The sequence below is a fragment of the Odontesthes bonariensis genome, chromosome 5 (assembly GCF_027942865.1).
Source record: "Odontesthes bonariensis isolate fOdoBon6 chromosome 5, fOdoBon6.hap1, whole genome shotgun sequence".
Taxonomy (NCBI): domain Eukaryota; kingdom Metazoa; phylum Chordata; class Actinopteri; order Atheriniformes; family Atherinopsidae; genus Odontesthes; species Odontesthes bonariensis.
The window spans coordinates 14685455-14712630 of NC_134510.1; the positions used below are offsets into that span (position 1 = coordinate 14685455).

The 27176-nt window shown below is 40.7% G+C and overlaps 1 long non-coding RNA gene across 1 annotated transcript; it reads left to right on the forward strand.

Annotated features, from left to right (window-relative positions):
* The first annotated feature begins 361 nt into the window (after window positions 1–361).
* LOC142379743 (uncharacterized) lies at window positions 362–26456 on the forward strand. Its single transcript, XR_012769793.1, has 6 exons — window positions 362–4541; window positions 4741–5040; window positions 6088–6195; window positions 6676–6745; window positions 20910–21032; window positions 22196–26456. It is a non-coding gene; the product is annotated as an uncharacterized LOC142379743 (long non-coding RNA).
* Window positions 26457–27176: the final 720 nt, after the last annotated feature.

A 27176-nucleotide genomic window follows, 5' to 3' on the forward strand; every position in this document is an offset into this window, starting at 1 on the left:
TGTCGATCAGAGCTCAGTGGGACATAAATTACAATATGCAGCGGCACCACTTGTGTAAGTCTCAATGAAGGGGAGGAATAACTTTCTTAATCAAGTTCCCCTGATTAATTGTAATAAAGGTGTCATCCATAAATGTGTCCTCCTGATTGAGTAATTCGGGGCTGGAGACAGTAAGCACATCCCTGGTGATTGGGGAAGGTTGGACAGGGTGGGGGGAGGAGGAGAAGGAAGGTTTGTGGAGGACATACTGAGACACAAATAGCTCCTGGGCACACTGGCAGCCTTCGCCCAACTGACAGTTATGAAATACAATTATCAGTGTGATCTGCTTAGGAATTCATCAGCGGCTTCACCGGCCAGTAAAGACGTTCACAGGGAGACAGAAAGGGGGGGGGACATGAGAGGGGAGAAGGCCTCACTGATTAAATGAGGATTTTATTTTGTCCACCAGGTTGCTCACATTATGTTACACTCTTGTAAAAGGATAACATCCTTTGTTAGAGCTTTACCTTTTACTGGGTGGGGTTAGTCATCTAAAATATGAATCAACAGATTTGCTGAGCTGTTTCTGGGGATTTTTCAAGGCCAAACAAAATCTGCCCGTATAAGTAAAAACTGGTTTAAATTAGTTTTTTTTAGACATTTACTTTTCTAAACTTTCTGGATTGTGATCTCTTGATGGCAGCGCCCTGTCAAGACCACTTGTTACTCGTTGCACATGTTAGCCTGGTTCAATCGAAAAGTAATACTCATACTTGAAAGCCAACATGATGTCCGATCGAAATCGCAAAGCAAAGACTCAATAGTTAAAAAGCACACGAGCATCTGCTGAGGAAAACCATGAACCATTTTCAGACACTGTCGTTTTTTAGGGAATTGTGAGGTTTTTGGATAATTAGACAGCAGGGTTAATGCCTCTTGTGCTCCCTCCCCCACGAGTTTCCTGAATTTGGTTGCTGATCATGCATGGTGATGACAGATTTGCATGATTAGGTCTTTAGCCGCAGTAATATTGGGGCCGAGGAGGTGTCAGATTTACATTCTGTTGATCATATGTTGATGGTCTGTACTTATGTTACACCTTTTATTCTTAGGTTGACACAAAGTGCTTGTCTCTATTCAACCATGCACACGCCACACAAGATGTACACCTGCCATAAAGCGCAACCTGGGTTTCAGTGTCATGATCAAGAACACTTTAACGTGTAGCGAGTCGGGCCATTGAACCATCAGCCTTAAGATTAATGGATAAGCTGTATCACCTGCGGCACAGCCTTTCCAAATCAAAAGGATGCATATAAACTTCCAGTAAATATTAAATGAGCATATTTCAGGTGTATATTGGCAGAAATAAGGTGAAATCTTTGTTCTTTATTCTTATTACGTGTGTTTGTTTTGCTCACCCCTGCTAGGTGGTAGGGTCTGTCGCAAGGTTAATGACTGAGGAGCAATATAGATGAGGTGGCAGCCTGCGGTGAAGCCACAGCTTTCGTCTGTGGGGGTCGTTTTTTTTATTCAGTTAAGAAATTTTTTTTTTCACCTCTTTTTGCATCCATTCCGGCCTAGAAATCTGCTTCTTCAACATCTCTTTTGGAAGTGCGTGGCGCCAGACAATAAATCTTAAAAGAGGCCCCCCCCAAAATTACACCCAAGAATATTTGACCGACGAACATTTCCAGCTGAAAGTGGTCAAGTTTTGAGATGAGCATCAGCAAGCACATCATTTCAAAAACATGACTTTACAATGTGGCAAAAAGGATTTACCAACAGCTGTTGCCAATATCAAAAGTGTAACATAAAACCTCACACCAACACGCCGCATTACCGGCAAACACATTGAATAAAAGATCAAAACAAGCACTAACATTTCTATTTGACAGATAAAATCAGACAAATCAACACCATTCATCTTCTCTCTCATCTTTCTTACATTAACCCTTCGGGGGATATTTTGTGGCCTCTGAAGGGGGTGTGAGGGTGTGTGACTGCGTCTGTTCCGATGTAGATATATATCCAGGTGAAAGGCAAGGGCACTATTCACCAGCTCAGGATTAATGACGACATCGTCACCGTGCTGACCAGCGCCACGTTTCTATTGGCTGGATAGAGAGGAGAGGGAAGATGGTGGTGGTAGCAGGGGGGAAATATGAGCATCCTGTCGGCAGAATGACGGACAGGTCCTCAGTCCAGCTCCCCCAGGTCCCCCCCTGTCCTCATTCTTTACAGGCCTGAGTTTGGCTGCCGAGGCAGCGTCTCTGCGGCCAAGGACACAGGGGTGTCAGCAAAGCGTCTGGGTAACATCGTTCATCAGGCCGCATCGGTAATGGGTAGCTCTCTGTGACAGTGGTCATCAGGACACAAAAGCAAAAGGGCCCATAAACATCACATGACAGATGGCTGGGAGGACAGCTGTGGACAGGGAGGGAGGGATGAAGAGCGAAAGATAAAGTGAGATAGAGGTACAAGGACTGGGGTGGAAGAGAGATCTCAGGCGGGATTGTTAAGTCTAAGGAAAAGTCTTAAGCACTGGATGGTTTATGAAGGTCCGTGTTCAATGTCAGCTGTGAAGGGAAAGAGAGGGAAAATCACTGGGGAATTTCTCCTCAGCTGACGTCCAATGAAAATCCCTGAAATGAGCAAAGTTAGTGCAAAAGAGGACAATTAAATCAGCTGAAGTGCTGAAATGAATGCAAATAATTTTGTCCTACTGCGGTGACTCAAACCTGTCTGCTCCAAAGGAACTTCTTATCAACAATGGGCTTTGTTAAAAACAGGAAGTTTGACTGTTTAGAATTTCATTTAAATTGCTGTTTAATGCAAAGTTTTGCAGAATTTGCGTTGCCTCTGTTAGTTTGACTACGTCTCATCAGTGAATGTAGCCAATTAGTGCAGTTAAACCTTTTAACCTTCAGCATGGTGTGTGCGTGAGTGAAAAAAAAAGAAAAAAAAGAAACAAAACAGTTCAACAGAAAGTCCAACTTAAAAGATGTGTTTGCTTAAAAGCTTTACAGAGCGAAGGAACTTGTTTGTGGACAGAAAAAATAAGACACCTCTTCAGACTTTCAAGCCTGCAGCGCTCATATGTCAGAAGATTTCATCAAAAGGTTGTTTTGCACAACTCCTGACAGATAAGCACACGGCATTGGAGGAGCTGCCCTAGAAGGGTGATGTTTTTCAATAAATTACGGTCTAAGCAGTCTGGGGTGGGGTGAAAGTTAAGGAATAATTATGCAGGTGATAGCAATGACAGAAAGCGAGAAACAGGTTGCGTGAAAATGAGGAGAGGTGAGGATGTCGAGGGCTGTCACAGAGACAGAGCCTGTTGTAGGTCCCTGTGGAGGGAAGACAATTGTTGTGTTAGTAACACCTTAGTCACCTCAGGATGTATACTTTGTACTTATGTGTTTACAGGGACGTTTCATCCCGAATGTGAGGTATCATCCTCAAAACAAGGCGAAATTCAGCTCCCTGCCCTTCACAGCGACGCTGCAGGCCTTGCTGCGTCTTTCTTTGTTTTGTGGAGGCAGCCTTGCCCATCCATTAATCGTCATCCATCCATCCTGTGCACCTGTATATAAAAGGGAAATTAGAATATCCATCACTCGAGCAAAACGTCACCATGATTGATGGGTTAGTCACAGGATCCCCTCCGTTCCCCACTCAAGTCAGTGTTTCAGGAGTGAGAAGTGAACATTATCTAGTGCCATTATCAGATTTAGTCTGCACATTTCCATCGAGGAGAGCATTTTGAGCGGATGATACACAATCCACACGAGGAGGCAGCCGACAGAAGGTTTATGGAAATCTAATATCATAGGGCTTTTTTGGTTTGTTAGACTTGTTATTCATGGAGTGGGCTGGTGACACGTCTGATATAACAGTATAAGACAATGTAACGAGGCAGAATCTCATTTTGTTGAAGTGTTTCTGTCAAACTATGGGCTGAAGGATGATGGGGAAAATCTGTGCAAACAGGTTTTGAGTGGGGTGTGCTAAGACTAAAATACCAACTGTTCTCAGAGAAAAACCTTTTGTAAATAACAGGAAACGTCCTCTGAGAAGGTGATATGAATGCCAGAGAGCGCAGAACGCACATTTGCCTTTTTAGTGAAGCTAAGTGAAGCAAAAAGCATAAATAGATGGTGCCGACAAACAAAGAGAATTAAACTTACGATTAAAACTGCTGAAATTGATCAATCTCTATGTGGCTACTGTGTCGTCTCTGTCTGTCCTAAACTGCCAGTGTTTAAAAATCCATCCTGTTGAAGTTTCCGTCTCCCAGTCTCTGTCTGTCTTTTTGCTTTGTGTGTGGGTGTGTGTGCATGTGTGTGCGCTTTGACGAGGTGCAGACAGGAGCCCTAACGCTGCAGGATGGAGAAAGGTGAACAGGAAACAGAAGGTGCCCATGGAGGAGGTATATGACATCTGTCAGGATCCAGGGTGGGTGGGGGATTCAGCGCCCCCCTTCTGCCGGCCGAGGGTCACCCATCGCGCCGCAGTCGCTGAAGTTGTCACGACACCATGACACTTCCTTGGCAATGGTGGGCGAGAGCTTCGACAGCCACGGACATTCAAGACACACACATATTTTTGAGTAAATTTGTCTGAAGGGAGTGGAGTGGAGGGGGGGTGGCATTTTGTATGTACTGTTTGTTCTTTCTCTGAGCAGAAATGTCAGCGTCTTGCTTATTGTTGTGTCTCTCTTTTTTCCTTCCCCTTCCTCTTTGGGGTCTTGGACAGAGGAAGGTCAGCTGACATGGCAAGGTCGACAAACAAACAAACAGAAGGAATTAAAATAGAGAAAAACAGGGTGGACGGAACGTGGCGGTGTGTTTTTATCGCTGTGAGCTTGATGGCTTGTAGCAGCCATTACTCTGTGTTGTGTCCTCTGCCCCCCATTGGTTGCAACAACACCGCCTGGCACGGCTGCCAGTGTCACATCATCTCATACTTCTGCTTAACTACATGGACAACAAGGGCCACTTCACACCAGGACCAGTTTACCATTTCTTACTATTCAGGCAGCTGTGTTTGCTCAAGGTGAGAAAGGTCATTTACACCAGATTTCATACAAAAATAAGTTCTCCTCAGCCAGCATGAGATCAAATTAGTTCTTTGCAGTTTGTGTTGTCTGTGTGGAGGACGGAAAAAAACAATACAAATCACAACAAATAGATTTTTTATTTCACCATAGAGCATCCCCAATAAGATGTCTGGTAACCACCTTCTTTATTTATAACGCACATCAAATTCTGAAATAGTTCCAAATACATTTCATTGCTTCATAAGTTTGTCCACACGAAAAAAAAACAGTTGCTTGAAACATATTTGAGGTTGTGATAGAAATAATGTGAAAAATCAACAATCTTTGAATAATTGCAGCTCTGCCGAATATCCAGCCATGGTCCAGTGGAGACCTTTTAGTCATGGTGCTTTTATGCCCCACTATTTCTCATTAAATGTCAGTAGACAGCAGTCAAGGCGCTCTGAGTTTAGAATCAGGAGGAAGTCTGACAGGGGAGCTAAGCTAATGGCTACTCAGAACTGGGGGACAGAAACGGTGTCGCTGACATCTGAAACAACTAAAACTTTCAAACTTTCATAGCTGTTTAATTGTGGTTCAAGCAAACACTATATATTGTCATTTTTTTACACCATGTCAATCTTGCATCAGTCGGTTGTTTACTGTTTCTCTATTATCTCAACCGAAGAACATCTGTTTCACTACGTACAGTAGTTCTGTATGCAACTGGCGGCCCAACGCATCCTGCTGCTGATCAGAGTCCGTCAGAAGTTCTGTCAGACTTATTGAACAGCTTACTGCTGGGTGTTACTTCATCAAAGAGTCCAAAGATAGTATTTGAGCTTTTACACACTTCTTTGCTCGTATTCACAGTCTCATAACTGGTATTTTAAGATTAGAACGATGGGATCGTGAGTCATTGCTGATCAGTGGCACGATGGGTTGGGCAGCCACTGCACATTTTTCACATTCTTCAGGTGAGGAAACACAAACCACATAAACAAGTGTCTGACGCTGATTATTTGGAGGTAAAATTTTCACTCAAACCTTTTAAATGTTTTCAGTTTCTGAAGCCTCTCTCTTCCGTGGCCTCCTGAGGAGCAGCTGCGAGTTTAACTCTCCTTCACAAATTCCTCTCTGATTCTCTGAACTGAGACCGCTGGCAACTGTTGGTAAGACACTAATTACTCTTAAATACATCACACAATATCCTTTTAACTTTAAAATTATGGAATGAGTGTAGCAATTCTCTTTAAAGATATGAGAAATGTTTGTTGGTTTAAGATTTTAAACGACTGCCTTTCTTTTGATATCCATGCTGATTGATTTCTAAAAAGTTACCTCCAGCTTTTATTAACTGAGAATAATCAGTGTGAATAATAATCAACTGTCAAACTCAACTGCAGTTAATGAAAAAAAGAAAATGAATAACCCCCCCCATTTTCATGAATAGGATTTATCTATTAGTATAATTATTTGGACCGTAATAAACCGGCAGAATCCTGATCATGACAACTCTGAAATGCTTTAACTCAGGGTGCTGCAGGTGAAGCCTGGATCTCACCATCACAGATATGTATGCAGAGTGTGTCTTTAAAAAAAAGCATGTTTCTTTTGTTTATTCTTTGCGTTGTCTTTTCCTCTCCGTGCAGAGTTTTGACATTGAAGATGACAGGTGTCTGTGGAGTGGAGGAGGAGTAGGAGGAGAAGGAAGAGATGCTGGTAAGAAAACAATCTCTGACTGCCTGTGGGTGAAGGCAGACTCCTCTAGGCAAGGCGGCCTTCAGCGTTTAGCTGGGGGCGCAGTATCAAAATCACAGCCACTGCTGTACCCCTAAGGCGCTAATCTCAACCAGTTACCGTCAAGTGCAGCTTCTTCTTTATATAATCCTTCATTCCCCCCCTTTCCTCCGCTCTCTCCATCTCCGCAGCTCCTCAGTTTTTCCACACCCAATCCACAGAGGTGAGAGGATAAATGACAGTTTGAGAAGGTTCAGGGGAAGGCATGCATCTTGAATCCAACACTGTCTCTTTGGTTATGAGTGTTAAAATGAATGCAAACCATACAGCAGAGACAAAATGGTTTTCTGGGATTGCTATAACGTAATTAGCAGGACTTCTAAGCTTATCTGTAGCGGTCTCACCAGATGCTAAGGTGACCTCCACTGTCACTCAGTTTGCTCGATGGGTTGTTGTTCGATCACTGGATGTCTGCTGATTTAATAAGTGTTAACTACAGTGAAGCCAAGCGAAGGAAACAGGGAAAAATAAGGGAGAATTTCAAAGTAAAAAGCATTAAGAACAACTGATGACATGTTCAACTGTGCGCATAATATGAGGCTTAGTTAAGTACGCACATGCTGTTTGTCAATTATTTAAAACCCCAGGAAATTAAGTCCAGGTAATCTCATAAGGTGTAAATAACATTCTTTTTCATGGCAGCTTAATTGAATTCATTTGACGCTGTTTAGAAATAACAGAATTACATGCAACCAAAGAATGTCATTAGGGGTTCTTTGTCAATGTCTGTAAAAGAGGAATTAAAGTGTGTTATTTCAAATAGATCAGAAGGGATCAGATTCAGAAGGGATTAGATTTGATGATAAATGATGTCACAGAAGACTCCCCATGCTTTCCTGCAAAAACTCAAAATCCCGAACATCGCTGAAGAATTATTTTGAGATTTGCACATTTTCTTCAGATTATCCTGGTGTTGAGTTCAGTATCAGTCGACCATCAGATTGAGAACATCAGATAAATCCCCCAAATTCCAGACACCAAACAGATATTGGAGACCTGTTTAAATCTTCAGAAAAGCTCAAATCTCAAATATTGTTTATTTCTGCTCACAGCTCAAGGCTTTTTCAGCGAATGTTTTGATCTGCATTGCTTCTTTTTATATCAATTTTTCGTAATTTTATGGCAGCTGAACACACACAAAAAAAAAACAAGTAAACGTATCGCTAGTGGGAACTGAAGCAAAGATGTTTGACAGTGGATTGTAAAGACCAGGCCAACCATGCAGACACAGAGACAGTGGCCTCAGGCATTTCGTATTTGGCGTTACTAGTGGGATGGCATGGCTTGATGCTATTTAGACACACACACACACGAAAAGACACACACACCCACAAAGAGTCTTGATGCAGACTGTAGGTGAAGGCCGGTATATGTCTGTCTTGTCTTGTGAGTGAGCGGGCCGGAGATGGAGGTAGGGTAGACAGATTGGAGGGACGGAGAGGAAGAGAGGAAATGGAGGGATTAGATGAAACCTTTCAGTGCGTGTCATCATCCCTGACATTCTGTAGGGCTTGACCTTAACAGAGCAGCATTGTGTCAGATACAGGGTCTCATCACAGCCCCCATACACACACACACACACACACACACACACACACACGCAGACAACCCTTCAGAGATACCGACAGCCCGGACACCAGCCCCCAACATATATTCTCCCATAAACACATTCATGCAGACACACAAACACACCAGACATAAAACAGATTATTGAGGCGATACTAAACCAGTCGACTGTCATCTGCTTCCGATGTGATGCACATAATGAATTCTTAACTTTACCAATTAATGAAACATTAGTCATGTTCTGAACAAAAAAAATATTTTTTTAACAATTTTATGGTCGTGCTGAATATTCATGAATGTACTGCCGGTAGTGTTCTTGAGTTTCCAGCTGTGGTTTGGTTAATTTATTTGGTGTTGAGCAAGGAAAAAGTGTTTTTATTCACAGTTACAGAACATTCTAGTAACCGATATTTATTATAGCCAATTGATAGCCACTGTGCACTCTTAGGTTAGCAACTTCAGTGACGTAAAGTGTAGGAACATGTTACAAGAACTAGGTTTTTTAAAAATGAGTCTAAATATGCCCGGTAATAACATTTGGAGCAGTTTAAATGTCAGAGTTTTGTACAACTTTGAAAATGACGGAGCGTGACTTGGCATGAGGGAGAGGGGCCAAGCTAGGTTGAGTTTAACAATAAGAAATGTGCGATTCACACAGGTGTTTTAAACTGTGAAGAGATTAAAAAAAACTGACATGACAGACCACAGCCTTAAAATTATGAGCCTGATAGACATGAAAAAAAGACCAGAAAAGAGCTAATAATAGGAGAAATATCAAGCATCAGAGAGAAATTGATTAGTGGTTTGCAGTGGAGAAGAGAGCTGTTGGCCTGCTGAGTTAGGAATGTTAGCTAACTATTGCTAACAGTCTTTTTACAGCGTTGCAAAGTTTGCCATCACATCACATCACATAGCTTTTTCGATGCCAGAGACAGTGGAGTGGGAGAGAAATATGAAACACAAGCTCTCGAATTGAAGTAAAAAACATTACTAAGAGCACACAGTTCTGATATTTTGGGCTGTATCTTAGCACTCCATCACTCTCAATCACTTATGGCTGCCTAATGCTGATGAAGGCACACAGTAGAAGCAACTGCACGCGTGAATCACAATCTGCTATCAATCTCACGATTCCCATCTGGATTCCCTTAAAATGTCAAGCGATATGATACTTTTGCCTAAAATGAGCATCACACATGGTCACATTTGTCATTCCAAAAGGATGAGCAAAGTCCTGTTCTTCACCAGCACAAAGTGGTGCACTCAGGAAGGAACGCCAGTTTCACTGGCTCCGTTAGGAGTGGAAAACTGTGGATTCTATGTCCCGCAGCTTTTGTTTTGTTTTGTTTTTTTTCAAATATAGGATCCCTTCTCAGAATGGTTACTTCTTTTGAAAATAAACATTCATTTCAAATAAGACACATCAGAATAATAGGTAACTTTTCAACCACACATTTCCACAAAATATCATGCATATGCTTTGTGAACGACACAACCTGAAAGTTAATCAAGTGAATAATGGCTGTATGACGAACATAATTGAGTCTTTTTTACAACTTTGTGACTCTTTACCACTTGCACTGTTGTTACTAAGTTTAGCATTTAAGTAAAATTCAAAAAGTATAACTTCGAAATGCAGTAGCTGCTGTCCAGTGTCACTTAATGGAAAATATTAACCCGTAAAAAGAGAGAACTCACAAGTCCCTGTATATAACTACCAACACTGAAAGAGTAACACTTGCTGCTGCTTCCGCACCTTCTCGCATGACAGAAATGTACTTAACGCCATCCTATGAAACATAAAGCATGTCAGACGTCCCATCTTTCTACCCTGCCCACCTATAAAGAGTGTGTCGTAACAATGGCTCGTGCAGGTTCTAGACTTTATCTCCTGCTCCTTCTCATTGGAAGGCCTCTATATTCTGGGGACAGTTTTAGAGTTAGCCATAGGGCTGTTATTATGAAAATATGGTTGACCTTTGAGGACCAGGGATGGTTGAGAGCATGGTTGTTTCTCCTCAGTGCTGTTTGGACAGCCTGCTCTTCTCAGTCTTATTAACATATGCCAGTCTCCCTAAATGTTCTCAGTCACTTTATTAAAAATTTTAAGTACAACAGTATAATTTTTATTATGCCTATAAAGGCAGCGCTGTAGCTCATATTCATTTTTTCATGAACAGTGAACTTTCACAAAGAACCTCTGCGAGTTACACAATTAAACCTGCTTTCTGTTAACCTGCTGCCGTATATCTCAAAGTGTTCTTTTGGTTTTTGCTTTAACCTTGTTTTCCATCTGTCTTTCTATCTGTGGATTTACATATGAAAACGTAAGGTAAGATGCAGCAAATCAAATGAATATGATTAACTGATCATCAGCACGTGTGTCCACCTCTGTAAAAGCAGGAGTTTTGGCAGTTTCCTGGTCTGGAGCGTGAGTGTGTTAACACAATGCCAAGAAGGAGAGACATCAGCATGGTCTAAAGAGGCAACTGTTGCTGCCCATCCATCTGAGTGGGGTTATAAGGCCATTTTAAGTCCATCATTTTACAGTGACAAAGTATATTTACAAGTTTTTTTTACCAGAAACAAACAACAACGATAGATAAACAAGAGCTACATCTCAAACTGTAAAAGCCTCAGTTAGCTTTTTAAATGTTAAAGTTTATGATAATTAGAAAAAATAAGGATGTATGAATGGTTAGGAAGGTCTGCCGTGAGAAAGTCTCATCTCTTTAAAGTTTACAAAGCTGCATCTTAACAGAAAAAAGAAAAGGAAAGAAATGTAGCAATGATCTTTGGACAGACAAGCCCAAAACGGAAATGTTTGGCCATAATGCACAGTAGCATGTTTGGCAATTATTCAGTACATGGTAAAATACATATATATATATATATATATATATACATATATAAATTTCACTAATTAGAAATGACATTACTGCAATAGAAATAACTAAGGATAAGTATAGAACAATATAAATAAATATAAGATAAAAATCAGTTAGCAAACTTTTGGAAAGTTGAAGAGTAGCAGAGAGAGGTGTAGGTAAAATCTGCAGAGCTCATTATGAACAGATTAGAGTGTTGTTTTTGTTTTTTCAACAACACCTTAGCTAATGATGTCACAGATGTCACACGGGATTGACACATAACAGGTGAACACTTGCCGCAGACAACAAGGACAGAAACACACAGCCAACAGTCCAACAACTGGGGCGCAGCGACGCCCACTCTCAGTGACATGTCCAGGACCAAACCATCCTCTGACAACAAGCACTGCTACCCCTCCTCTCCCACTGCCACAACTTGCCACAGTCTCTGCCTGCCTGCACAGCCCGGCATAGAGGTGAAACAGTTGCCCTTGCAACCATGTCTCAATGAAACAAACAATACTTCCCTCCTGATTTACCTGCTGCATCTTGTCAGGCCTCCAAGGTCTTCCATTTTATCTGCAAATGATCTCACATTTTCCATGATCTTCACGGGAGGAAAAAGCTTAAACTTACTCCTCATTTCTCTCTGTTTTAATCATACTCTGCATCCTAGACATCTCCTCTTCAACTATTCCAGGCATTACTTGAGCTTTGGAAAGCTCAATCAGCTTCTCCCACGTGTGAACAACATTTCTGTTGTCATGGTTACGCATCATAATAGATGTAAAAAAAGCAACAGAAACAGCAGCACAGCATCCAAATGAATCAAACCTGCTTTCTGTTAACCTACTGCCATATATTTCAATGTATTATTCTTTTGGTCTTTGCTTTAACCTTCTTATCTATCTATCTATCTATCTATCTATCTATCTATCTATCTATCTATCTATCTATCTATCTATCTATCCATCCATCCATCCATCCATCCATCCATCCATCCATCCATCCATTCACACCACCGAGTCACATAGAGCAAGCTGCATGGAAACACTGTTTGTTGCCAGTGTTTGTCAGTAAGAGTGCTGCTGGGAGTCTGCAGAAGCAGTGCACTGGTATCAGTGTGTTTGTGACCCCATCATGCTATCTGTTCTAATGATGCTCAGGCCTCCATCAAAGTAGGGACCCCCCGTGGCTCCTGGGGGGCCCCTGGGCTCAGGCATAGTTGCTCTGACTCGTTTTTCCCCCACTAACTGCTTGAGGCTCAGCACAGTAATGAGAAGTAGAATTTAAAGAAAGCAAAACAAAACAAAACAACAAAAAAAACCTCCATCTTAGACTGACATGCAGTCTGTGTTCAGTCAGCTTGCTCTTTTTCTCCTTGTCTGTATCAAAAACAAAGATTGTTTTAATGGAGCAGTTCAAAAACACTGTGCAGCTTTTGTTCACTGTAGCATTTTTCTCATCCTCACATGCACACACACTAACACAAACGGGGGGATTAGTGTGGAGTGTGCAGATGTATGGATTGATATGTTACAGTTTACTGGACCGATGCAAGACGGAGGGAAAAAATATTGATTTTTTGCCAATACGGCTGTGTGTTGATCCTGGGGCCACATTCATTTTCATCTCTCAGAGACAAGGGGGTAAGGCAGAGGTGTGTCATACTTGTTTTTCCAGTTTCCATGGCAACAAGGATCATCCAAGTCAGAGGAGGTCAGGCTGCTGGTGAGAGGGGAATGTGGGTTCACTGAAATCAACATTACATGAAATGCCCTCCACCTTTCACTCTCTGTTTCTCAGTGTGTGTCTCCTTTATTCTTCCCATCACTTTTCTTTGTCTCTTAAACTGCTCTGTCTCCACTTCCACAGGCATCAACAGTGAAACTGGCTAGTAGCCATCAGCACAACACTGTGGACTTTCCTTGAATTATTGTTTAAACAGAAACTGGATTCTCTCATGTCCCTCTACTTCAGCCAGTCTGCAGCGTTCATCCCTCATTCTTCTTGATAAATTAGAGTTTATTACTGCGATCCCAGATTTGTTGTCACTGTGTATTAGGGTGGAAATTTGTTTCCCGGTTCCTCATCCAATTTGCTTGGGGCTGACGGGTGGCTGATTTCGGGAGAGGCGAAAGAATAGGGAAGGATAGCTGCCAACTGAGTGAGCCCAACTGACTCTCTTCAGGTGATAATTGGCTGCTGATGCAACATCCAACTCAGCGTAATTAATCTCCGCAGTTGTCGGTCTGTGTATGTGCGTCACAAACGTGATTATCTTGTGTGATTCACCTCACTAAGTTCACAATACAGAATAGACGGGGAGGCTCTGTTCTTGGTAACAGGAGTTACATCTATAATACTGTACATGCAGGTGGAGTTTGAATTTTTCTCACGTTACAATACACATCTGATTATTTAGGTTGTTACGCGACAATGCTGGGGATACACAGTCAAGACGCAGGTAGAATGAGCATCTATCTCAACATGTTAATTTAAGACAATTAGTCCTAAAGATACGCAGAGCTGTAAATGAACACAAAATGATGAGTCCAGCACCCAGCTCAGAGGGAAAGTGACAGATAATGGTGATATAAATACAGACACAAGCTGTTTCCATCCAACTGTCGAGCAGACTTTTGAAATGCCAACAAAAAGCAATTAATTATGTGTATTTCTGCTGGGGTTATCTTCCTATACACTTCTTCTTCTGCCGTTCTGACTTCTCCCAAACTGATGAGCATATTATTTATTTGTAGATGATGTTGTCATATGTCATGCTGTCTGCAAAGGATTATAAAGAAATGTGTATGATAGCCTACTAATTAGTTTTCCCTGTAATATCAATTCTGATGTCAGTCTAATGCTGGATATATTTTTAGACTGAAAGTCTTTTGTTGGGGTTTCAATGGCAGCGGAATGGCAGCTGGTAACTGATTCTTGTATGATTTCACCGTTTCACTTTCTTGGCCATGAATTCTGTCTTCTCTCTTTCAAACCCATGGTTTTAATCGCTAATGAGTACAGAATTCAAGAGTCATGTGATTTACTGTAGATGGAACTTCATCATTTGTGTCTTAAAACCTTACCAACCAAAAGCCTTGTCTGGGTGGCTTTTTTTTTTTTTTCACAGTGATTCAGTGGCTGGCAACAGTAGGAAGCCGGGCTTCCTCGTCAGGCTTTGTTCTTTGTGACTCCCCTACGATAGCTTTCATTTGACTCCCAGTGTGAGTTCCGTGTTAATTAGGTAAATGAATACGTGTGTACAGACGGGGCCACCCTGCACTAATAGCGACACCAGCACAATCACAACAAAAGGGCCCCACCAGCTAAGGCTAAGTTTGTGATTAAAGGAAAGGCCTGTATGGTGAGGTGTAACAAAACGGCATACAGCAGGCTTTGAAGCTTATTTATTGCGCTTTATCTAATCCCTACCACCCGTGGCTATGGAGGAGATATGGATGTATTATTCATGATAATGTATGGTGGTGACTCTTATGCAGATTCACAACAAAGGCAAACTTTCTTTTTGTGCCTCCAAACGGCCAATTAATTTTATTCCTCTTTTGGACTGATGTGGAACGGATCAAATGATAAGAAAGGAAAGAAAAACAGTGTTTTTGACGTTAGGTGGACCATTTCACTGTAGCCTATTTTCTTGTCTGTCTTGCGAGCCTCTGAGCCCTCCAGCTATGGGTTTCCTTGGCAGAACTTCTGACTACAAATCACAGTTTTATTTTCTCACCTAAGGGATGCCAGAGATCCTCTATAGTCCTTGTTGTAAAATCTGAGCTCAGTCCAAATCCATATCATGAGCACATAGGTCACAAAATAAAAATTACTCCCTAAAAGAAACAAATCTCCCCAAAAACGTCTGAGAATAATTGGTGGTAAACCTTCCTTTTCTGAGTGTTTTATTTTCGTGCCGACCTGTTTCCTCTAATGCTGTTATGTCTGGATCTGCAAAATATGATGTGAAGGTTGCATATGCAGCTTACTTCAGGAAGCTTTTCTGTGTCAGACGTGAACGCCATGGGTCGAAGAGAGTCAACATGGTGGAAAAGTTTTAACACACTGTTAACTCATTACAATGCAGGAGACTCAGTGTTTCATTCATTCATATCACGGGTTCACAGAAAATAGCATTAGCACACAGAAGTTTCAAATATTCATGATATAATTCAGTTTTGGGCCTTTCTACCAGCACCTCTTCGCAAACAAATAGTCACTTTGTGTTCGTTCAGTAAGTTCGTCAGAAGGACGGCCACTGACCTCACTCAACAAAATCAAACCCCCACGAAAAAAAAAAAACCTCAAAATGGCTGTTGTATCTCTTCAAAGTTGCCAGATTTCTTCTTACTTTTTACCACACATTAATTAAGCCTGTATTAAAGTTTGTATAAACCTAAAATGAGTTAGCTTTCATGCTGAATTGCAGGTACAAAGAGGTTATATAGTTTTTGTTGGAATACAACATTTCAATGAAAGTATGTGGTTACTAAACAACTTTTATATCACTTCTCTGAATATTCTGAACCCCATTAGTCTTCACACAGCGATCTTCACGTTGGTGGTAATGAAGACATCCCCGACACAATTGGTCTGAGTACCCGGGTCAATACTTGCTTGCCCACATTTTTCCTGATGGAGTCAATGTGGCTCCATCAGCCTCACACACTCACAAGTATGTCCGATGCATTTTGCATATCATCCATAAGGTGTTTTTTTTTTTAATTCTACCGCAGCAAAAACATTAATTCATATTTAGTTTACAGTTAGATGAGCAGATATTTTCCCATATAGTTAAGTGGTATAGATTAAAATGTATTGTTCCAACAATGATAGAAAGCCTTCTCGGATCAGATGCAGGTGGACCAAACCATGATACAATCACCGCCATGTTTCACAGATGGTATAAAGTTCCAGCACTGGAATGCACCTTTCTCCATACAATCAAACCAGGAGCTTTCTGGCTTTCTCACACCAACTTTACAAATCTACAGGCAACAAATGGCAAATGGTTGGCATAATAAAGCACTTTTGAACCTTATCTATGTTCTACAAAAAACTTCTTATTGGCCCATTCACACAAACACTTTTACAGCACTCCTTATGACATATTTATACATATTGTGTTTTTTTTTCCTTTCACTCTACAATCACACACAGATGAGTATGCTGGAGGCTTTGTGAGGTTCTGTATTGTAGCTAAGGGTACTTCAATTCACGGGGTTTGGATTGATTCACTAATTTTCCAACTGGAAGACAAACCACTCTACCAACTGAGCCACGGCCACCCAGACGAGCAGTCGTGCTCTTTTTCTTTTTTTTTTAGAGCAGTGGCTTTCTCATAGCTGCCCTGCCATGCACACCATTGATACTCAGGCTAATTCTAATGTTCATGTGAGAGAGACCTTTAGTTGTTCAGAGGTCAGGCCGGCTTCCTTTGTGACCTTGCAGATTATTGCGAAGTCTTATTTATGGAGTGATTTTTGTTGATCAAGAACTGAGAGGGCAACCATGGTCTACAGTTATCTTTATCAATACACAGTCTTTGTGAGTCTAAATGTGGAATCTAAAGTCTTCAGAGACAGAGGTTTGGTCATCTTTGCCAATGTGATGAGCCTTGAGGTGGTCCTCATGGCCATTCAATGAGAAAACACTTAACCAAACATGAGTGGTTCAAATCTTCAAGATTCACAAACTTTTGCCACTCCTGGATCATTTTCATCCTATTCATCAGCTGGGTTGTTTTATATCTACTTTTAGTTTTTTGCTCATATTTACATGAAAAATAGATATATTTCTGCATTGCTTCTCAAAATTTCAAGAACCACTGTAGTTTATTAATTCAAGACATGATTGAGGTGTATTGACAAAGTCTTCCATTGGTCTGATTTTTGAGATGCAGTTAAGAAAAAAACAAACTCTTTGGTAACTAAAATGAACAACAGCTGACACGAAATAATAATTTTTTCTTGTTTTATTGTATTTTTTAAAAAATACGATCAAACAAAAAAAACGAGCTGAATTCATCTGTAAGAAAAGATAGCAATATGGTAACTTTTTAAAGTCATCACTGTCATTCCATCACTCATGTCCATGTGTGCTGGTTTGCAGTGTTTTTCTTCCATCCCTTTGTTGAATCGTTGTTCCGCAACTTGGCTAGTATTGACCTCTGGAATGGTGTGATACTCGTAGGACTGCGTCAGCCACCACGAGTATTTGTTTATTCACATGTGCATGCTTGGTATCACAAAAGAAATAAGAGCCATAGAGGGATTACTGATCTGTAGAGCTCTATCACTGCAGCAAGCTTTCCACGGCTGTACCATTGGCCCTAAGGGTTTGTAAAGAATGAAAGAACAAGTCACGCTGAAGTTAAGAAAATAAAGAATAGAGTTTCCTACTTTAAGAAAATCCTTTTATTTTCAACTCACTCTAATCATAGAATAGGGTGGTATTGCTACTGGAGAGATAAATCCATGCCAAACAATCACATGCAAGCAAAATAAAAGACTGTCATTAATTCAAAAGCAGTTAATAATGGATGAGGGAAGACATCACTGAAAGCTATTTACAGTTTGAGGAGGCAGACATATGAATAGATGACCCTTCCTTCTCTTGCAGTGACAGTCGAGGTTTACTTTACAAAACTGCTGGCAGGAGAAGATCTTCCTGTAGCAGACAGACAGAGCTGCTGTCACTCAGCAAGGAGCTGTCACCCTGTAAGTGTGCATGTGTGTGAGTGTCTCTATGACAGGTCTGAATTAATGAGAGGTATGTGTCAAGAGGAGAGAGAGACATTGAGGAGTAAAGGGGGCAAAGATGGCGGAAGTGTGGTGGTGACTACACCATGTGTGTATGTAGAGATGGCACTTAAAATGATAATTTTAATGTTTCCTGCCTGCTGATTTCAGGTGAAGTCATAATCAGATGAATCTTTAAAGTTACCATTCCTGACAGGTTCATATTAAAGCACATCCAGTTACTCTATATTGCTGGTATGCAGACACCAGAAACCAGAATATACAGTCGTACATAGGGTAGATCTTTTTGATTTTGTAAACCCACTGTAATGCAAATTCTGTCAGGGACTAAACTTGTGGCGTATAGAGAATGGTATCAGTTATATTACAGCTTGGAATCAAAGGAAAACCACCAGCAACAATGTGCTGAACACCTAAAAGAGACAAGGATTCTGAGTCCTAATGGGTGGAGTCTGTGCAACTTGCACAAACGCAATAATACACGGTGATGAAAACCCAATACCTGACTTACTTTATCAGAACTGCAAAAACTTAATGTCAGTTATTGTAAAGAGCATTGAAAGAGAGAAGACTCCCCAGGTTACATACAATCACATGTTGCTGTCGAAAAAAAGACTATTTTAAAAGTACTACTCTGAAAGCCTACTTTTTCTTCTTGATTTCTGCACCTGTAACAATTAAGACTTAAATCAGTATTCATGAATATGTGTATATTTTATGAATAAGACAGCCTGCAACTTGCACTTTAACATGCTAACAATGATGCAGATTTTACATGAGGTTTCACACCTATGTTTGTAATATTCAAACCTTTAAAAAATGAGCTTGTTTGAGGAATGTGAAAAAATTTGCAGTTTTGGCATTAGCCTATCTATTGATTATGTTGAAGAGATACCACTGCTACCTAGTTAGCATGACAGCGTTGATGTCATGCTAACTAGCTTAGCACCCGCAAGAAACACTCTCCTTACCCTCTTCTAACTTATGATGTCTACTTCCCTGGACATCATCATGAGATATATATTTTTTTTTTAAGTTTTTTTCTAGCAGTTTCTGGCAATGGTAGCTGCATTTACTGGTTGCTCAGATGTCCATGTGCTCTAGAAAATGACAAAATCGCAAAAAAACATTAATCCAGATATAATCCCAGATAACATAGGCAAGCAAAAATGTTGACCTGATGGCAGATTAGATCAAATAAGAAGTAAACTCAATAACATATATTATGTTGTTTCACAAATAAGATAAGAGATAGTTGAACTTTAATCCTCTCTGTGTCAGTACAACATACTGTTTCCCATGTGATGCATTAGTGTCTACGCTAGATTAAAGAGCGATTCACCCAGAACTTTCAAAAACTCTTCCCTGAAAATCAAAGATTTCAAAGTGCTTCCCAATACAATTTAAATCTAAATCAGTATATGTTATTCTCTCCGGGATTAAAAAAGATCAAGTGTATTTTATCCACAAGGTTATCAATACAGTAACATTTTCCAAAACTTCTGCTTTGCTTGGTTGTACTTCAGAATAATCATCTCCGTTTAAGTGTGGTTTACTTGGATAAAAAATATCTTCCCCACTAGGTTATTCAGAAATATTTTAACTCCTCAATAGACCACAAGTCTTTTTGTTTTTTTTCTGGTCATTTGGTGTTTTATGATCAGGGTCTTTTAATGTCACAGCAAATGTCTAAGTGTCTTTTTGTGAATGCCAACTGAAGCTCAGGCTGAAAGAAAGGGGTAAGAAATGAGTATTTTCTCTGTCTGTGATATAATAGGATTTTGTTTGCTTCCTCCACCAAGACGTTTATGTGGTTGGTTTGTTCGTTAGTTGTTTACTAGTAATACTCAAAAAGGTATAGACATATTTGCATGAAAATTTTCACCAGATGTGGGAAATGACCAGACTTAGATGTGATTACATTTGAAAGTCTGTCTGGATCCAGGACTTCTTTATTCCGCCTTGGTAGTGTGCAGTGTGCCCTAGTCAAAAGCACTCAATGCTTGGTACTACACTTCCCATAATGCAACCTGATAGCACACATACTTACTGTCGCTGTGTCCACTTTATGTCTCATTTATTGAGTTTTTATCCTTTATCTTAATATACAAAAAATGATTGAATAAGGAAGAGCCACCTTTATCCTCTTGTCAGAAATTATACCTGTTGAAAGGATGTAATGTTCCCCAAAAAGAAAAAGCTGCATGCTGATGAGTCAAACTGGTAAACCTCAGTTTGTGTGTGTGTGTGTGTGCATCAGTGTGTATGAGTGTGTGTGTGCCAGTTTCCCCTCCTGACTGAAGGAGAAAAACAGCCAGAGAGAGTCTATCAGCGTGGCACCCTGCTCCAGAACATTCTTGATGAAGCAAAGGTTGTCTTCATTAGGTGCATTAATATTCATGACGAATGGTAATTTTGACACAGAAAAGGTCTCAGTAACCTTTTCTCGTGCATTTTTTCCCTTCTCAAGGAAATTACAGTCCGGCAATGACTTAATTAATGCTTGGTTTTCTCGCCAAGTCGTTTGAGGGCCTGTCACTTTGAGGTTGGGGTATCTGTCTCACTCCGACAGCGATTGAGAGAGAGAGAGAGAGAGAGATAGGAGTGGAGAGAGAGGGAGGCAGAAGCAAGATTTCATAAAGATAGAAAGGGACAGGAACAGTTGGTTTTGCACATGCTTATTTACCAGTGAGTCCTCCACTCTTGTTTCCTCCGTATCCTCCACCCTTTCCCCTCTCTCTCTGCCTCAGCCCACTGCGTTATGATATGTTGGTCTATGGGGGATGTCGCCCTCATGGGCCCGCAGGCCTCACATTTCAGATGATCATGAGATGTGACAGGATGTGACTTTTCACTTTCCCCTCTTTATCATCTCAGTGATCGTTGCGCAACATGGTTTCGATGCCACAGAGACATCGCAGACCGCCACGCATCTACAGAAACGAAAACAATCTCTTTCAAATGATATGGTCGCTGAAGAGGGCTTGTACAGCACATACGGTACGTATAATAACACAAGAGCACAATTTGTCTAAATTCACCGAATATTTCTCTGTTCATATGGAATCGCAATGAAATTTTTAGGCCAGAAAATTTCCAAATACAATAAGAGGCCTCTGGATTTGTCCGAAAAGATGTAGTCATAAAAAAGTCATAAAAGAGCATGGAAAAATTGTTACAACTTTTTTCCTAGTTGTAGAAGTACCATCTGGGTAAAATTATTCAATTTTTTCCACATTTTTATTCGACATACCCACATTATTTGGGAGGGTATTGCATTTTAAAAGCTTTATTGTGTTTTAACTGTATAGGAACGTACTTTTATGAGACTACCGCCAAACAGACATGAACACAAAGATCAAAACACATAGCAATGTAAAACACTCCATCCTTCCTATTTCCTCTACGACTGTAATGTATTTGAACATAAGGCAGCATTTCCTTTATCATGTCCCATAAAAATAGTAATTTGCCGGAGCCCCTTGTAGCACAATACGGTCGGCAGTGTGTTTTCCTGATAATGTAGAGATGACAGATAGGCCCATACTGTGGGGTTTCACTTCACTCTGGATACCAGTGTAATAAATTGCAGAGAGATGAAGAGAGGAGGGAAAGATAGAGCAGGAAAAGAGAACGATAGAGCAACAGATAGAGAGACTTCTCCGACATCTCTCTTCTCCGGCCAGTAGAAGGCTGCACTGTGGGCAGTGATTATACGCTATGAAAATGTAGGATTAATTAGGCCGGCAAGGGAAGGCAACCCTGTCTCATTACTAGCACACTATCCCCCCTCAAAGATTTCACCGCTAACACAGCCGTCGCACTAATGCCAGCAGACACGGCCCTCTCTTTTCTGCCCATCGCCCTTATTATCTTATTTAAGGCCACTTAAGGAAAGCCCCAAAGGTGGACGACACCGTAGACGCTCTTCTCTGTACGCCACCTTAATCAGAGCATCTCATTTGCACTCACCTAGAGTTAAAAAGTATATGTTTCAGAGAGGGACGGGTTTCTTTTTTTCAGTTCAGTGCTACATGTGTGATCGGGTGGAGCGAGGACAATGGTGGCACAGTTTCCACTTTGTCACAGGAATAATTAGTCTATGGAGACTTTGCCCTCACAGTGTTGATCCTTGGTTCTTCTCTCTTTATCCATTTTCATAGATAAAGTGTCACGCGGCCGGAGTCTTCCCCTCCCCGTAACATCTGGGATTCTCCATCATACACTGTTCATCTTACCGGTCTTTATGTTTCTTATTCGTCAAACAGATCTCATCACGAAAAGGCAATTCTCAATAGAGTCACTAAGATGATGAGAAACTACCGAGATGATTTCTTTCTTTTCTTTTTTTTATGTCTTCCATTTCAAGATCATTAAGTTGATAATATACCCTCAGTATTTTTTTAGTTTTTCTATTTGGCAAAAAGGGCATATCTGTGTGATGTTTCTGTTGTTTTTTGTTGTTGTTGTTGTTTGTACTGCAGCTCCTGAAAATAATCTGTTTTTAATTGACATTGTTGTTATTATTGACAAGCTGAGATGATGGTTATTCAGTTTTAACAATATTAGTATTAATCAATATGTACTGCTAAATGATTTGTTGTTTATGTACTTAAAAGATGCCAAAAAAAAATATTGGTGTCAGATTTATAGATGAGGTTTTCTGAATTGTTTTAAATTGTTCATACATGAAAAATGATCAAATATAATTTGGTTTTTGATCGTTGAAGTAAAGCAACAAATGTCTCTTTATTAAAGACAAATTTTGATGGCCACATATCACTATTTTACAACACTATGAATGAAGTTCCTCCCATTTAAATTTCACCGTAAATCAAGAAGAAAAAGGCAGTTCTATTATAACCATCGTCTGCTATTCCTTTTTCATCTCTTTTTTTTAGTACATGCTATCTTGCAAGTGCAAGTAAAAGATGATGAAAGATAAAAAAAAATCTTCTGTTTTTGCTAAGTGGAAAAATCAAATTCAAAATACAGAAACCATATGATGAACATAAATGAGAGAAATGTGGCAGAGCAACAGTCATCATTTACATGTGAGTAAATGCTGAGACCACATCTAGAAAATATCTTTTCGTTTCTTAAGTTTAGTGGAGGCTTCAGAGTTAAAGAACGACACCTGACGACGTTGGGGGTGGCCCGACGTTCCGTAATTGCTTTGCTGCCAATTGTAACATGTTGTTGAGCCTACATAACGAAACCTAATTATATTGTTGAGTCAATCAGCATCCCACAGGTACGTGACGTGGCTGTAGAGAACAACAAACCTGTCTAATTGCCCTGAACATGATTACACCTCTCACCAAGACTGAGTGCTTCAAACATGCTTGTTTTTGTTTTTAATTGCAAGTGGTTTCATGTGATAATTGTAGCATGCAAACCTGTTGGAGTGAGTGTCAGCCCCTCAATGGAAGTTCTCCCAAGCTCATATAGCAAGGTCTTTGCGTGGTAAAATAAAGCTGCGTCTGTGTTGTATGTTCATCTAAGTCTGCTGTTTGGAACTGCTGCAAGAGTCTCACCTCCTTCGAGTCAGACTTAGCCGAACATAATTACCCAGGGCGCTCTGCGATAACGCCTACTGTCGCTCCTCATTTACAAGGCCGGCTGGAACTCCTTTCAATTAAGTAATAAAACATCTTCTCTGCTATTACGCTGTGTCACAAGCACTTTCAAATGGTGCACATCCATAATTGACGTGAGTTGCTCTTCCTTTAAATTGCCAAGAGGGGTGTGTGAGGAGCAGAGAAACATCATTTAGCCAAAATGTTTATTTGTTGGAACAAGATTATTCCACTGAATTCACAATGACTGGCTTTCAAGCCGTAACTCTTAAAATGAACTTAATAAATGTCTATTCATTGAAATGATTAATTTAAGAGTGTGAATGCTTTTAAAAAGGACACCTGGCATTAGTCGTTCGTTCTTGACATTGTTAACGTCTGTGTAAGATGGTTTTATGTGTTACTAGACCTGTCATGAGCAAAAGCAGCCATAAATGCTGGTGCCAGGGATTTCTGTTTTGGATCTACAGAGCAACATCTTCTGTCTGAGTAACCAAGGTCAAACAGTCCATAGGTCACAACTAGAAAATTGTAGGAAGGAACTAATCCTGACTTATTTCATTTTTAGTTTTACAAGCCCTGTGAGGAACTGATGAAATGCAAAGCTAGCGTAAAAAAATACGAGGTGAAGACACAGGCTTGCAACTGGGACTTGCCTCGTGACGAAAGGAAAGCAGATGCTAAATGCTAGCTGTGGCTGGAGCTAGCTGTTTGGGTAGTTGTGGAGGGCCATATTGATTGGTTTAGAGCCATTTTAACCCTCTGAGGTCTATGATCACGCCGGCGTGATCAGATCGCATGACGTCATTACGGCTCAGACCCCAGAGGGTCATGGCCATGAGAGATTTTTTTTTTCATGGCAAAAATGTTTTGATATACAATTTTGAGGGACATAAATTAGTTTTAAGGGGGTTAATAACTGCTTGAGTTGGACGTTAATAAAGTCAACAGTAACACATGTGAACTCATTTAATTACTGTACCTCCAAAGGAGCAAACTGTTGCATCTGCTTCTATTGTACCAGACAGAGAGAGGAAATAAGATCAAGGGATTTGTGGCCTGATGCAAATATTGCTAAGTCCTTACATGCCAACTGTCAGTCCTTGCTGGTTTTGTACCGACACCTGAAGATGAAATACAATCTGATGTAAATGTTGAGAGGCTTACAGTCAGGGTGCTCAAGTTGACCCTGAGGCAGTAGCCAACTCCCTCTCTGCCAAATACAGTGCAGTGTATGTACTGTAGTTGCACTATATCTTTGCTGTAGGTGCTACGTGCACTGTTTTTCCACAAGGTGCTCTCCAGGGCCCCCACTGCCACAACCCTCACTTGCATGCAGTGAAGATTAAGGCCACCACTGCAGGCAGCAGCTACACCTCCACTGAGGTGATAGGTGTCTCTGTGATCTTGGGTAACATGTCAGGTGTGTTGCCATTAAACAGTCAAGGGACCTGGTGTGTGCACAGTCTGGAGAAAGGAAGCCGACATAAGTCTTGTGAAGATTACTATTTCAGAGTTAATCATGTGAGGAATCACATGTTAAAGTTTTTTGGCCTAATGTAAATTCGTACTGTGTGCAATAGGTTTAAGTGTTTAAAGCGTTCAGATTCATACCAACACGAAATACCATCAGGGAGGCGTGTGATCTGTGCTAAATTAATTCTGCTGCATGGCAGATATACAACCACAGTCATAAAGAGCTATCTTCAGCATCAAGAAGAACACGGAGTCCTACGACAGATGGCATGGCCCCCACAGAGCCCTGATCTCAACATCATGGAGTCCATCTATAATTACATAAAAAGACAGGAGGAGATGAGACCGCCTAAATCCACAGAAGAACTGAGACAAATTCTCCAAGAAGCCTGGAACAACCCACCTGCCAAGAACTTTGAGAAACTGTCAGCAAGTGTTGCTGAGAAAGAGAATTGTTGGTGTGTTACAAGAAAATGGCGATATTTAGTTTGTTGTTGTGGTTTGTTTTAACTTTGCGCTGTACCCTACCTTATGTAAGGTTCAGTATCATCACTTTTATGTTCATGAGTCATCCTAATTTCCCTTTTTCATCGTCATATGGATGCATACTTGTTCTTTTTGCTACCTTGTTTTTTATTCGGCCTTATTTCTACAGGACATTTACATAGGATCATGCAGTGCAAAAGTTAAATTACCCGTTACCTCTTGTTTCCTTTTCTAGGTTTGGGCCCAGTATTGAATCCTTAAAGTTAAAGTTTTAGTAAAACTCTCTGGACAAATGCAGCACAGTTTAGATGAGGTTACGCTGATTTCGGGAGTACAGCAGGACTGCTCGTGTCAGCATGCAAATGCTGTATATAAAAGGTGCATCAAAGGTGTTGAAAGCAATGGAAGGTTTTGATGAGCATGAACTGCAGCGCTGGAGCATCAAAGCCTTTTTGAGAGGTCGGTCATTCAGACTAATAACATCAGGATCAAATATCAGCTTCAGTTCAGCTCTTGGTCTTTACTTTTGTAGGGGTGAGTTATGAAGTGTGCAGAAGTATTTTTCTTCTTTGCGTAAATGTGTGTCACTGGCAAAAAAAGAAACCTTATTTCGTTCAATTTGCTTTTCTCAATGTGAACCTATTGTATGTGAAGACTTGAAGACTGCGTCCTTCCATAAAAACTGCAGTGCCACGGTAAAATGAAACATGCAAATGTTGTCCATCATCCATGCAATTGATATGAACGTTTTCTCCATTTAGGACTTTTACTTGTTGCGTCTTCAGTTCTGAACACTGCACATTTTCATATCAAAACTCATCATTGTTTTTCATGTGTATAAACTAATGCACTCTTTAAATTACGTTATGTAAAGCGAACTGTTTAGAGCCTGACATGTTGCTGTCATAAATGCTGCTTTGACTGAGCCCATAGTCTTGTGTGTATTTGTGATTGCACACATATCCTGCCACTGAGTACTTATGCTGCCGTGTTTCAACCAAACGAATGAATGCCAGTTCATTCCTCTGTGCATCTGAGTGTGCACTGAGTGTGTGTCTGTGTTATTGGATCTGCTCCCTGATTACTGAGGGCAAGCCGCAGCCTTTGGGAGTGTCGATGACTGGCTAAACTCTCATTGAAATCAGTGGCATTCAGCGTTGAGGGCAAAACCTCAGCAATGTTGCTAACTGAGCCGGACTCTGACTGCTGCGTATTTGTGTTGGACGTTGGAGTGTGAGGCGTGATGCTGAACAGACCGTAGACTTAGGCCAACACAGTGAAAGAGAGACGGGTGGGAGAACCTGAGGCACGCTGGGTAACAAGATCCAGGGCCAGGGGCTGGATCGTGACAAGCAGTAAAAACAGTATACCATACTGTCCACCGTACCACTGCATTCGTTTCATCATAACAACATCCATGTCATTTTAGACACTTTTGTGGTGGGAATTGTAGTGCTGAACATTTCTGGTTTGGTCAAGTACCCCCAGTGTTTGATGTCCACAAGTTTGCACTACAACTTGTTATTCATCACTCGTAAAAACTGTTTAATTTCAGGTAAACCTTTGGAATTGGGGTTGCTTGGCCACATGTGCCTGGTTCAAG